General features: G+C 44.0%; 1 protein-coding gene across 3 annotated transcripts in view; it reads left to right on the top strand.

Annotated features, from left to right (window-relative positions):
- Positions 1-14,028, top strand: part of anapc10 (anaphase promoting complex subunit 10) — a 116,919-nt gene that overhangs the window by 25,494 nt on the left and 77,397 nt on the right. The gene's annotated exons all lie outside the window — the stretch shown is intronic.

The raw sequence follows: 14,028 nt of genomic DNA, 5'->3' as shown, positions 1-14,028 counted from the left end.
GCTGGCTCTTCGGCTTAGAAATGGAGATGAGCACCAACCCCCAGAGTCAGACACGACTCGAATTAATATTTACCTTTACCTTACCTCTAGTCATCTAACTCAAAAATATACTAAGAAGAGAGTACAACCTTTGAAGGTGAATATTCTCACATTAATCTGTTGTGCTGTTCCTGCCCATACTTATATTGAAGCATTTCATGCTTATCCTTTATAATGACATTTTCAGAACTTTGTAAAAGGGATACATGAGAGAAAATATTATTTTATTTTAATCCCTTGAAAAATACAGATCTCTTTTGTAAAAAACAAAACAAAATTCTGTTGTCTTAAGCAACATTTGTGTTTTGTTCTTACCAGTAGCATGGTTATGTATGGAAGTAGAATACATTGGAAAAGCTACTATAAATGCTATTGGCGCAATGACATCACTCTTATTTTTTCACATGTTGTACGTGCAAATTATGTTATAAATCTTCTGCAACATAGCACTTACTAAAATATTATAAAAATAATGGAAAATTCTGTTTGTATGTTCTGCAGAGTGAATTTTTCTCTTGGAAAATTGACTGATCTTAAAATTTGCACAATTTTTACTCGGAGTGCAATGTCTTTCTCATTTGTACAAATGTACTGACTTTGTTTTGTATTGTACTATTTGCAAGTAAACTGAAAGCAGGTCTTGGGTCTCATATTTCAGAGAGCCATGGTAGTGCTCTATCTCCAAAAGTTTATTGTATCCTTCCATAGTTTTTAAAACATACTTTTAAGGGTATATTCTGTCCATATTCTTATGGAATTGAAAGTTTGTATTTTGCAAACAATGTAAATGATGTGAGATAATCATGTACAGGCAGCCCCCAAATTATGAACAAAATAGGTTCTGTATGTTTGTTCTTAAACTGAGTTTGTATGTAAGTTGGAACAGGTACATTTCTTAAGTGTAACTCCAGCCATATCTATATCCATAATAAAAGTAAAAACCTGGATGTGTGTATGACCCCACCTACTGCCCTTCCCTTTCAAATCTGTCTGCAGAACAAACAGAGCAGGACTGAGCAGCAACTACACTTACTGGAAGAGTTGGGGGGATTGACTCCACATGGTGGAAGTTGTAGTTCACCCTGCATCATGTCAGATCACTGTGACTCCTTCTGGGGAATGCAGAGGAGTTGTAGTTCACTTGCACCCAGAACGCTATGAACCCAATCAATGATGGCTCTGGACCAAACTTGTCATGAATACCCGATATGCCCAGATTTGAATACTGGTGGATTTTGAGGGGAATTGGCCTGGACATTTGGGAGTAGTAAGTACTGGGATTTATAGTTCACCTGCAATGAATGAGTACTCTGAACCCCTCCGGTGATGGACCCGGACCAAACTTCGCACACAGAGTCCCCATAACCAACAGAACATATTGGACAAGTTCGGGGGAAAGGGAGTTATAGTTCACCTGCATCCAGAGAAACACTGACCTCCACCCACAATGGACTGGGGCCAAACTTTGCATAGAGAAGCCTTATGACCAACTGAACATACTGCAGGGGTTTGTGGGAATGGGCCTCGATTCTGGTAGTTGTAGTTCACCTGTATCCAAAGAGCACTGAACCCAGCCAATGACGGATTGGGACCAAACTTGGCACACAGACTCAACATAGCCTCCTGTGGATGCTGACAGATGTTTCGGGACAATTGCCCATGGAATCTGGAGTTGTAGTAGTTCATCCCCATCCACAGAGCACTGCAGCCAGGCGATGACCAGCCAACGACGGATCTGGACCACACTTGGTACACAGACCCAAAATGGCCAACTTTGAATACTGGCAGGGTTTGGGGAGGATTGACTCACGATTCTGGGAATTGTAGTTCACCCACTCCAAACTGAGAATACCTAACATTCAAAGACAAATAATGCCTTTTTCAAATAACCCAGGCATCGCTGGGTTCCCAAGCTAGTAGATATATAAACTTTGAATAGCATAAGAAAAGGTTAACATCCCTGTGGTGTTTGTTTTGCTGTCTGTGTCCTTATTCAGAAGATTTCATCTCACTTACTGTCCTTGTGATAATTGCATTTTGAAAAAAATGGCTTGTTGTGGAAACAAGGATTGGAGATAAAGCTTCAGTGGAGACACTTTTCCCCATGATACTTCAGGAGTGAATGTTCCTTCCAAGGGGTAGATTCCTCTCACTTCCTGTTGTCTCAGCCCTGTTCTTAACTACGAGTCATTTGTAAGTCAGATGCTTGTAACTCGGGGAATTCCTATACTTTGGTGTTTTTGGTCTTTTCAACTGCAGTCTTCTTAATATATATCTGCTTGATTGTGCAGATGCAGAAATACTTTAATACTATTGTTCTGTGTTTGCATGTTCACATATGTGTGTGATTTACCTGCTCACTTTATTCATGGAAATCTAGACATAACAAACTAGTATCTATTAGTCCTAGCAAAGCTCTGTGTGGAAGAATAGTGCAGCATACTAGGAAATAATTATTTTCTATGAGCATCTTGATATTTTTCCAGTGGAGGGATTTTGCAAGGATGCTCATGCAAGGGCAGCTTCCCCTTTCGTCCCCCTCATTTCACCAAAAAGCCTCCTCACCCAAAGCCTGGGAGGTGAGGTGGAGCTCACAGTGGGAGTCAGGCATCGTAGAAAATCCATTGAAGGCTGCTTGCAGTCTGAGAAACATCATCACAAAGGCATCCCAGTTCTACAGATAGACAGATCTGTGTTAGCATGCCAGGTGGCTTGCATTGATGTAACCACAGTGACATCAGTTTTAGTTTATGTTGATGTGTGACCTGTACATAGAAAATAAAGCAAACCTGTGTTGGGATACTACCTGTCAGTTTGAACAAGTAGTTGAGAGGATGAGTACAACAAATTGTCAGTATGTTTCCACTTTTTTGGCCCAGGGCTAACTTTGGAAGTCCAGCTTACAACACAGGCAAATATTTTTATTATTTTTTCTACCCTTCCTATCTATCACCCCTATAAGGCCTCTTTTATCTTAAATCATTGCCAAGAAGAGGTGATTTTAGTGAGTACAGAACAAGCATGGTGTGGTGATTTGAACATTGGATTATCATTTTGGAGACTAGAGTTTGAGTCTGCTTGGCCATGGAAAACGACTGGGTGATCTCTGCAAATCATACTCAGGTTCATAAAAACCTTGTGATAGGTTTGCTTTAGAGTCACTAGAAATCAGGAATGAATTGAAGGCATACAACATTAACCACCCCTTTCCACAACTGTATTATGAAGCTATAATCTCTAAAATTTCCTCCCTGAGCCACCTAGGTGAGATATCCTTTTCTTCCTTGAATCTGGTCTGTTGTATATTTTTTGCCTTATGTTTAAAGACGAGGACAATGACAAAATTGTTGGCATGTCATTGATCACCTTAGAGTAGGATACCACAAACTGGTTTCAATCCACTCATTAAAGGCTAATGTTCTAAGGAAGCTGGAAGATATCAAATATACTTGTTTAGAGAATTCTTTTGTCTGTACAGAACAGTTTGTTTGTAATCCTTGGCTGACAGAGCATAACAGCAGTAGACTGGACATAATGTCATTCTTAAACCAATCCAATATGGCAATCATTTACAGAGATGTAGCATCTGCACAATAAATAAATTAAATCATTGTATGAGGTATTGTCTAACAATTAGCCAATCATATGCTTGTGTTTCTATTCCTTCTGTAAATCCTGTCCTAAACTATCACAGCCAGTATTGCATCCTCATACTTCATACCTGGCTCAACAACAGTACATGTGAAAAAGATCTTAGAGTCTTTGGGGACAACAAGTTGATAACAAGTCATGGTGTCTCTCTATTCAACTTTGGTTAGACCTCACCTGGAATACTGTTTCCAGTTCTGGGCACCACAGTTCAAAATAGATATTGAGAAGCTGGAAGATGTCCAGAGGAGGGCAACTAAAATGATCAACGGTCCGATGACCATGCTCTGTGAAGAGCATCTTAAAGAATTGGGCATGTTAAACCTGCAGAGAGAAGGTTGAGAGGAGACATGATAGCTATGTATAAATATGTGAAAGGAATCCATAAGGAAGAGGGATCAGGCATATTTTCTTCTGCCCTGGAAACTAGGTCTCGGAGCAGTGGGTTCAAATTACAGAAAAGGAGATTCTACCTTAACATTAGGAAGAATTTCCTGACTGTAAGATCTGTTCAGCATTGAAACTCTCTGCCTTGGAGCATTCCTTGAAAGCTTTTAAACAGTGGCTGGATGGTCATCTGTCAATGGTACTTTGATTGTGCTTTTCCTACACGGCAGGGTGTCAGACCAGATGGCCCATAGGGTCTCTTCCAACTCTTTTATTCTATGATTCTATACTTCCAAACAGACATGATCTGAGCCACCCAGATTTCAAGTATTATGATTATGATTTTTATACCCCACTTTTTCTCTCTGCTGTGGATAATTTCCAAATGCTGTCTTCTTACTTGCTTATAAATCTAATGGAATCAGTTGGAGATCTTCATAGCATGAACCTTTGGGGAACATTGTGGTCTTCTGCTCCCTCTTAGAACATGCAAACATTGATGATAATAGTAGCCCATATAGAGGTACCATACATGAGAGGAACTACACTAATGGAAGACAGCTTTAGTAAATTTTCATGAATGTCTCTTATTCTTTCTCAAGCCTAATTGAGTCAGAAGGGTTCCCTGAGCCTTTCACTCTTGAAGGAATTACTACAGTGACTGCTTATGGATAGGAAAGAAAAAGAAATTCACTTCTGCATGTCTAGTTGCATGCTCTTAAATCTGGGTGCAACTCATTTTACTTTTAATGAACAATGATACCAATCCTGCATCCATATTGAAAGGATATTCCCCACAAAGCAAAAAGCGATCAATCTACAGCTTGGCTAGAGTATTCCAGGGGTGCTTCCTGTAGTTAAGTTATTCCCCAGGGGACATTTTCTTTACATGTTTCCTCATACTAAGATTTGTATTCAAATAGAGTTTTCATCCTTGGCATTTATTTGAACCTGGGCTGTCTTCCTAGAGACTCTTTAGGAATGTCTGTTTTAGCTTCTCGGGTGAATATAAAGCTCTTCTGACCTAATGGACTGAAGTAAGCCATGTCTTGACCATTTACAGGAGGTGACTGATGGTGGCCACACAGTCACCTCCCTAGGTGGTCGTTGCTTCACTAGGGCAAACGAGCCTGCCTTTTCACAGTGAGCTCTTTGACTGAACTTACTTCTGCATTTCTTGTAAAGCTTCTCTTGTGGTGTTCCTCCTTTTGACTCACTTGGAATTTCTGAAGTTTCTCTTGGATATGCTTCACTTTCTAGCTGGAACTGGTGCATCATTGCTATTAACTTGTTCTCTTCCTTCCTAAGCGAATAGATGGCAGGCACCCAAAATCTGCTACTTCATGTGTTGACAGTTCCAGTTTTGGAATTACATAGCAGCCTGTTGAAGCACAGTGTTTGTAGCTATGTTGTGGTTCATGGGAGACATGGGGCAGGGAATGAAATTAGTGGTAGGGTTGTTCTTTCTTTAAAGCCATTATGAAGAGCGCCGTTAGTAGCATCTGTCAGATATTACACAGCAAAGTGTAGAAGAGGATAAAAAGAAAGAAGAAGAGGGTATAGTTTAATTTGAAATTGATGCCCTAAAAATATTACTGCTGAGGAATGCTCATTAGAAAACATACAAAAGGCTGCAAAATGACTGAACTCAAGGAACTGACAAATACTAAGATTACAGAATTTCTCTTGATTAGATGATCTTAGGTCCATGAAAACATGATTACAGTGGACCGTGTTAGGAAATCTGGAAAGATCAACAAGGTTGCTGATTTCCCTATATGGGCCATGTATGTAGACATGTAGCCAGTAAGGTAATGCTCAAGATCCTGCAAGGCAGACTCCAGCAATACATGGAGCGAGAGTTTCCAGATGTCCAAGCTGGGTTTAGAAAAGGCAGAGGAATGAGAGACCAAATTGCCAATATCCGCTGGATAATGGAGGAAGCCAGGGAGTTTCAGCAAAAACATCTATTTCTGCTTTATTGACTATTCTAAAGCCTTCGACTGTGTGGATCATAATAAACTGTGGCATGTGCTTGATGGTATGGGGATACCAAGTCACCTTGTCTGTCTCCTGAGAAATCTTTATAAAGACCAAGTAGCCACAGTAAGAACAGACCATGGAACAACAGATTGGTTCAAGATTGGGAAAGGAGTATGACAGGGCTGTATGCTTTCACCCTATCTATTCAACCTGTATGCAGAACACATCATGCGACGTGCGGGGCTTGACAAATCCAAGGCTGGAGTTAAAATTGCTGGAAGAAACATTAATAACCTTAGGTATGTAGATGATACCACTCTGATGGCTGAAAGTGAGGAGGAGCTGAGGAGCCTTATCACCAAGGTGAAAGAAGAAAGCGCAAAAGCCAGGCTGCAGTTAAACATCAAGAAAACCAAGATGATGGCAACCAGATCGATTGATAACTGGTAAATAGAAGGAGAAAACGTGGAGGCAGTGACAGACTTTATATTTCTAGGTGCCAAGATCACTGCAGATGCAGACTGCAGCCAGGAAATCAGAAGACTTCTTAGGAGGAGAGCAATGGCCAACCTCGATAAAATAGTGAAAAGCAGAGACATCACATTGGCAACGAAGGTCTGCATAGTTAAAGCAATGGTATTCCCCATAGTAACCTATGGTTGCGAGAGCTGGACCATAAGGAAGGCTGAGCGAAGGAAGATAGATGCTTTTGAACTTTGGTGCTGGAGGAAAATCCTGAGAGTGCCTTGGACCGCAAGAAGATCCAACCAGTCCATCCCCCAGGAAATAATGCCCGGCTGCTCACTAGAGGGAAGGATATTAGAGGCAAAGATGAAGTATTTTGGCCACATCATGAGAAGACAGGAAAGCTTGGAAAAGATCATGATGCTGGGGAAAATGGAAGGAAAAAGGAAGAGAGGCCGACCAAGGGCAAAGATGGATGGTATCCGTGAAGTGACTGGCTTGACCTTCAGGGAACTGGGGGCGGTGACGGCCGACAGGGAGCTCTGGCATGGACTGGTCCATGAGATCACAAAGAGTCGGGAATGACTGAGTGAATGAAGAAGAAGAAGATGTAGACTATCAAAATTGTCTTGTCATGGAGGGCCAGATCCAGATTGGAAGGATTTGTAAACTCATATAGGGATGGCTAAAAATAAAGGCCTGTTACTGTTGGAAAAATATTAATAGAATTATGTAAATCTTGCATAAAAAAGAAAAGAAAATAGTTTTCTTCCTTCCTCTTGTACCCCATGTTCATTTGTGGCAGTTCATTGATATATAGAAGTCACACGTCCAAAGAGTAAACATTTGAACTTGGGTCTCCTAGTTGAATAATATATCCTAGCCTAATGTAGCCCCCAATCCGTGTCTATTATGGTAACTACTGGGTAAGTATGGTTTTAATTATAGTTGACAGGTTAACTGTACATTATGGAGAATGCATGAATCCTGTCAAGCTGTCTTTTCTCCCATGTGTTTGCCCAGCAATAGTTGAGAATATAAATTTGTGTTGTGTTTCATCATGGTGTTTGTCATTTTCTCCCTGCAAATGACAACTAATAGGCTAGATTGGAGAAATGTCCAACATGAGGGAAAATCACATGGGAGATGCATGAAGACATGTGTGAGTTGTCAGTAATTCTCAGAATTGAGCAACTCTTTTTCAAGAAAGGGTCTGATGGCTATCTCATTCAATGAAAACATGTTGATAAATAGGGGAGTGTGCTGGTTTTTCAGTTACTTCAAGTTTTTTTTGGACAAAAGGGAAGAGGGAATATGTTAAAGCGGGGATAGAGGTTGATTGAATATAGGATTGTAAGCATTGGTATCTTGAAGTCTATCTGATAAAAAGAAGCTGTGAGATGGTCATCCTAATGTAATCATGACCTCTTGCACATGAAATTTCACATGCCATCAAAATAGAAAAACCCGAGGAATGTAGTTTGGAAAGGACCAGATTTTTTTGACATATAAATTCACTAAATACATAGTAACGATAATGTTTCACCAAAGTCTTATATTTCCCTATGCATGATGTTAATTCTTTGCAGCATCAATGATTCCCACTTCCATGACCACTATATTACAAGACTATGTATCTTTCTGCTAAAATGCACAAGCTACATGTTATGATTGAGCCTCATGGCTCTGTTACTGACAGACGTGGGCGTAAGACTCCTCGAGAGTCAGATACTCTCGAGGAGCGAGAGAGAAAAAGACTGCGAGACATATTTGCAGCACCATCTGACGAAGAATCTTTCGAAGGGTTTACGGAGAGAATGGAGGAGGGGCTGGTTAGCTCAGAGGAGGATGAGATGGATTGGACTCGGGTAAGGGAGGAATTGGGTGCCACTGGCCATGATGGGACAGAAGATGAATGGGGACCTTCAGGATTAGACCCATGGCTTAGCTGGAGGGATGGGACGGGATCCACAGCTGGAGATGCTGTTGGGCGTAGTCAGAGGTGTTCCAGCTCTGACGAGGAAAGTGATGAGGAAACGCCCGGGTTAAGGAGGACAGCTGACAGTGATGAAGATTTGTAACTGGCATAAAATGGGGCTTGGGAGCAATTGCAAATTGCGTCGGGCAAGGTAATCTGGGCAAACGCTTGGGATCCGTGTGTGTGTGGGACGCTTCCCTGAAGACTTGTGTGCTTTCCTGTGCTGAGACGTAAGTTGATTGGAATCCAGGGTCAGACGGCGGGAGGGATTGTGTGGGCATTTGTTTGTGCAAACCTGTGCTTACTCTTATTAGCTTGACCTTCCGTCGTCTTTCTGACGGACGCCATCTCCTGCTTTGAGAACCCGGATTGAACTGACCACGGCTTGTCTTCCCCCCTTCTTGGACTTGGAAAAACTACAAACGTCTGCTTCTGGCTTTGATTTACGGAACGGAACTGGTCTACTCTACTTCTACAATCCTTGGCTGAATTGCTCGTGTTGGAGATCCTGTCTACTGTGTGTGTGTGGGAGCGACGCAAGTTACTCTAAGCACAGTGCTGGCAGCAGAGAGGAATCTGCTGCCAATTAGTTGCATTCTTTGTATCTTTTGTTCCTTGGCTTTCGTTCTGTTAATACCTAGGCTGAAGCAAGCAGTTTGTTTTTACCCGGATTAAACTCCGGTTTAATCCGGTTTATCTTTTGAACATTTACTTTTGTCCCTTTTTGCTCCTAAAGGCAAAAACTGCCTGGCCCTTGTGTTTTTACGGGCATTTTTGAGTTCTGTAATCTAATAAACTCTGTTACTTTGAATCTTGTGGCGTTCTGTCCTTGACAGATTGCCCGACGCCCATAAAAAGTTTATTGCAGCAATAAACCCGTCAGGAAGACGATGGATGAGTTAAGAGCCAAAGTAGACCAATTGCAAACGGCCTTAAGCCAAACAGCTTTTGCTGTGAAAGGACATGTTTTGACTCCTGAATGCTTTGACGGAACCAGGTGCAAGTTGCCAACCTTTTTGGCACAAGTGGAGCTTTATTTTTCTCAGCTCAGTGCTCATGCTTTTCCTACTGACACTAGCAAGGTGGCTTTTATTTTGAGTTTGTTGACCGGTCCCGCAGGACAATGGGCCACTAATTTAATTTTGGGAAATGACCCAGTCAAGGACAATTTGAATAATTTCAAAAGGTTGTTAACTGATACTTTTGGGGATCCTCTCCGCACGGAGAACGCTGGGTGGGCTCTGTATCGGTTGAAACAGGGAAAGGGGACTGTTTTGGATTACTTAAATAAGTTTAACCTGTATCGCCACCAGCTGGATTGGGGGGAAAATGCATTCATGCTTTTATTTACTGCCGGGTTAAGTGATATGCTCCAGGATGAATTAGCACGCTTGGAGCCGGCTGAAAGCTGGGACGCCTTAGTAGCTAAGGTGTTGCGTTTAGACGCAAGGTTCGAGGCTCGTAAACACTCAAAAGCAATGTGTGCGCCACCTATGCATGTAACCAGGGCACCTGTGGTGATGGGGGAAGAGCCCATGGAGCTTGGGGTCTTTAAAAAACTGTCTACAGAGGAAAAGAGCCGTAGGAGGCAGCTGGGCTTGTGTTTGTACTGTGGGAATGCTGGGCATTTTGCCAAAAATTGTAATGTGAAACCTTCCCAGCTTTCGGGAAAAGGCCAGCCCTAGTGCGACGTGAGTCCAACGCACTAGGGCTCCTCAAGCAGTCAACTGAGGGGAGGAAGCATGTTTTCGTACCCATTACATTATCTGTTGGGGGAAGGGAACTTGTTTCTACTCTGGCACTGCTGGACTCAGGAGCTACGGTCTCCTATGTAGATATTGAGTTTGCTAAGAAGCATGGCATTCCTAGAGTGCGCAAGGCATGCGACGTGTGGGTGGAGGGAGCAGATGGGAGACTGCTGGAGACTGGGGTGGTTAACCAGGAAACCTCAGCAGTAACGTGGGAGGTGCAGGGAGTAACGGGAACGTTTGTGTGGGATATTACGAGCTTGCCTAGATATGATGTGATCCTGGGGATGGATTGGCTAGCTGTAGTAAACCCACAAGTGGATTGGGCAACACGTAAAGTGATCTTAAAGAGGCAGGATTGTTGCACTCTAAACGTTACTCATGCTGATATGGAGGGAGTGCCTGCTGAGTATGGGGAGTTCTCTGATGTATTTTGTAAAAAAGAAGCGGACAAATTACCACCGCACAGGCCATATGATTGCGCCATCAAGTTGGCAGAAGGTGCGAAACTGCCAGCAGGGAGGCTGTATGCCTTGACTGTACCGGAAAGGCAAGCTTTGCGGGAGTTTTTAGATGACAATTTAGCCAAGGGGTTTATTCGCCCATCTAGTTCTCCAACTGCGGCACCAGTATTCTTTGTAGCCAAAAAGACTGGGGAACTTAGGCTGGTCTGCGACTATCGGATCCTAAACAAATACACCATTCGGGATAGGTACCCGCTCCCTTTAATCTCGGAACTGTTATCAAGGGTGCAAGGGGCTAAGGTCTTTACCAAGCTTGACCTGCGGGGGGCCTATAACTTAATCCGTATACGGGAAGGGGATGAATGGAAGACGGCATTTAACACGTGTTTCGGATGCCACGAGTTCCGAGTCATGCCTTTTGGGCTTTGTAATGCTCCTGCGGTCTTCCAGAGGTTCATGAACGATGTGTTCAGGGACCTAATTGACCAATTTTTAGTGATTTATTTGGATGATATCTTGATTTTTTCTAAGGACGAGAAAGAACATCGTCAACATGTCAAGCAGGTTCTGCACCGACTGCGGGCTAATGGGCTTTTCGCCAAGGCTTCCAAATGCGTCTTTCATGTGCCTGAAGTGGAGTTCCTAGGTCATGTAGTGTCAGGTAGGGAACTTAAAATGGACCCACATAAGGTTGACGCCGTCAACTCATGGCAGGAGCTGAAAACTAAGAAGGATGTACAAAGGTTCTTAGGTTTTGCTAATTACTACCGGGAGTTTATTCCGAATTTTGCAAAGCTCACGGTACCTTTGACGCAGCTTCTGCGCAAGAAACAGCCATTTGTGTGGGGGCGGGAAGCTCACGAGGCGTTTCTACAACTTAAGTCTAGTTTTCAATCAGACAACATACTAACCCATCCTGATGTTGACAAACCGTTCGTGGTAGAAGCGGACGCTTCTAGCTACGCGTTGGGGGCTGTATTGTCTCAGAAAGATTCCTCAGGGACCTTGCGTCCCTGTGGATTTTACTCGCGGCAACTAACACCCTTCGAGCAGAACTATACCATATGGGAGAAGGAGTTGTTGGCGATTAAGGTGGCGTTTGAGGTGTGGCGGCACTGGCTTGAAGGGGCACGGCACCAGATCGTGGTCAGATCTGATCACAAGAATTTAGAGCACTTGCAAACAGCAAAGAAGTTAAACCAGCGTCAAATCCGATGGGCTTTGTTTTTCTCCAGGTTTAACTTCAAGGTGCAGTTCGTAGAGGGGAAGGCAAACTTGCGGGCCGATGCTTTATCCCGCAAGCCGGAGTTTAAGACCAATGAGCAGGTTGTATGTCAGACCATCTTGCCTACTGCCTCTCTGTGTGTTGTAGATAATGAGCTCGGGTTACATGACCAGATCCTTGAGGCTCAGAGGGATGATGTGTGGACACAGGAGCAACTGATGCTGCTCTCAGCAGGTAATCGTACCATACTGCCGCATCTACAAGATCAAGACGGAGTATTGGTACGCAGGGGGCAGGTCTACGTACCAGTGGGGGCCCTCAGGTTGGAGGTGATTAGAGCCCACCATGACGAACCCATGGCTGGGCACTTTGGCAGATTCAAGACCGTGCAGCTCATTACCAGGAGCTATTGGTGGCCAAAGATGCGGCAAGACATTCTGCGCTTTTGTGACAGCTGCGCCGTTTGCCAGCAGAGTAAGACGCCTGTTGGGCGCCCTAGAGGGTTGTTGTCGTCTTTACCTGTTCCGGACAGGCCATGGCAAATCATTTCCATGGATTTCATTTCAGATTTGCCTAAGTCTGGGGGTTATACTTGTATTTGGGTGGTGGTGGATTTATTTAGTAAACTGGCTCATTTTATTCCTTGTTCAACCATTCCGGCGGCCCCTACGTTGGCCTTACTATTTACTAAGCACATCTATCGTTTGCACGGAGCACCCGAGGTGATTATTTCAGATAGGGCTCCGCAATTTGTGTCACGCTTTTGGAAACATTTCCATGAGTGCTTGGGGACTAAGTTAAACGTTTCTTCAGCCTTTCATCCGCAAACGGATGGACAGTCGGAACGGGTTAATGGGCTCTTAGAGCAATATCTGCGTTGTTTTTGTTTAGATCAACCCACGGCTTGGGTGAAGTGGCTACCGGTGGCGGAATTTGCTTACAACAATGCGGTGCACACATCTAGTCAGCATACGCCGTTTGAGCTAACTTATGGTTTTCACCCACGGGGAGGTGTGGCGCCGTCGACCAATGTGGTCTCTTCGGACCCTGTGTACCGCTCTACGGAAATGGCTGCATTGCATGATGTTGCCCGTCGCTTACTGCTGGAAGCTAAGGCAACGCAGAAGACTCAGGCTGACCGCCACAGGCAGGCAGGGGAGGAGTTGGAAGAAGGGGATTTGGTGTGGTTATCTTCCAAACATATTAAACAGGCTGGGGGAAAGTTTGCGCCTCGGTATTTGGGTCCCTTTCCTATCGTTAAAAAGATTTCTTCCGTTGCGTTTCGTTTGCGTTTACCGTCTAGTTTAAAGGTCCATCCAGTCTTTCATCGTTCGCTGTTGAAACTTGATACCTCTAGTCGTCGTGGTGCTATAGCGGAGGGTATCACTGCCACTTCTCCGCCATCGGGGGAGGAGGCCTTTGTGAGAGGGGATAGTGTTATGATTGAGCCTCATGGCTCTGTTACTGACAGACGTGGGCGTAAGACTCCTCGAGAGTCAGATACTCTCGAGGAGCGAGAGAGAAAAAGACTGCGAGACATATTTGCAGCACCATCTGACGAAGAATCTTTCGAAGGGTTTACGGAGAGAATGGAGGAGGGGCTGGTTAGCTCAGAGGAGGATGAGATGGATTGGACTCGGGTAAGGGAGGAATTGGGTGCCACTGGCCATGATGGGACAGAAGATGAATGGGGACCTTCAGGATTAGACCCATGGCTTAGCTGGAGGGATGGGACGGGATCCACAGCTGGAGATGCTGTTGGGCGTAGTCAGAGGTGTTCCAGCTCTGACGAGGAAAGTGATGAGGAAACGCCCGGGTTAAGGAGGACAGCTGACAGTGATGAAGATTTGTAACTGGCATAAAATGGGGCTTGGGAGCAATTGCAAATTGCGTCGGGCAAGGTAATCTGGGCAAACGCTTGGGATCCGTGTGTGTGTGGGACGCTTCCCTGAAGACTTGTGTGCTTTCCTGTGCTGAGACGTAAGTTGATTGGAATCCAGGGTCAGACGGCGGGAGGGATTGTGTGGGCATTTGTTTGTGCAAACCTGTGCTTACTCTTATTAGCTTGACCTTCCGTCGTCTTTCTGACGG

Source organism: Anolis carolinensis, chromosome 5, assembly GCF_035594765.1.
Source record: "Anolis carolinensis isolate JA03-04 chromosome 5, rAnoCar3.1.pri, whole genome shotgun sequence".
NCBI lineage: Eukaryota > Metazoa > Chordata > Lepidosauria > Squamata > Dactyloidae > Anolis > Anolis carolinensis.
This window is presented reverse-complemented; position numbering and strand designations above follow the sequence as displayed.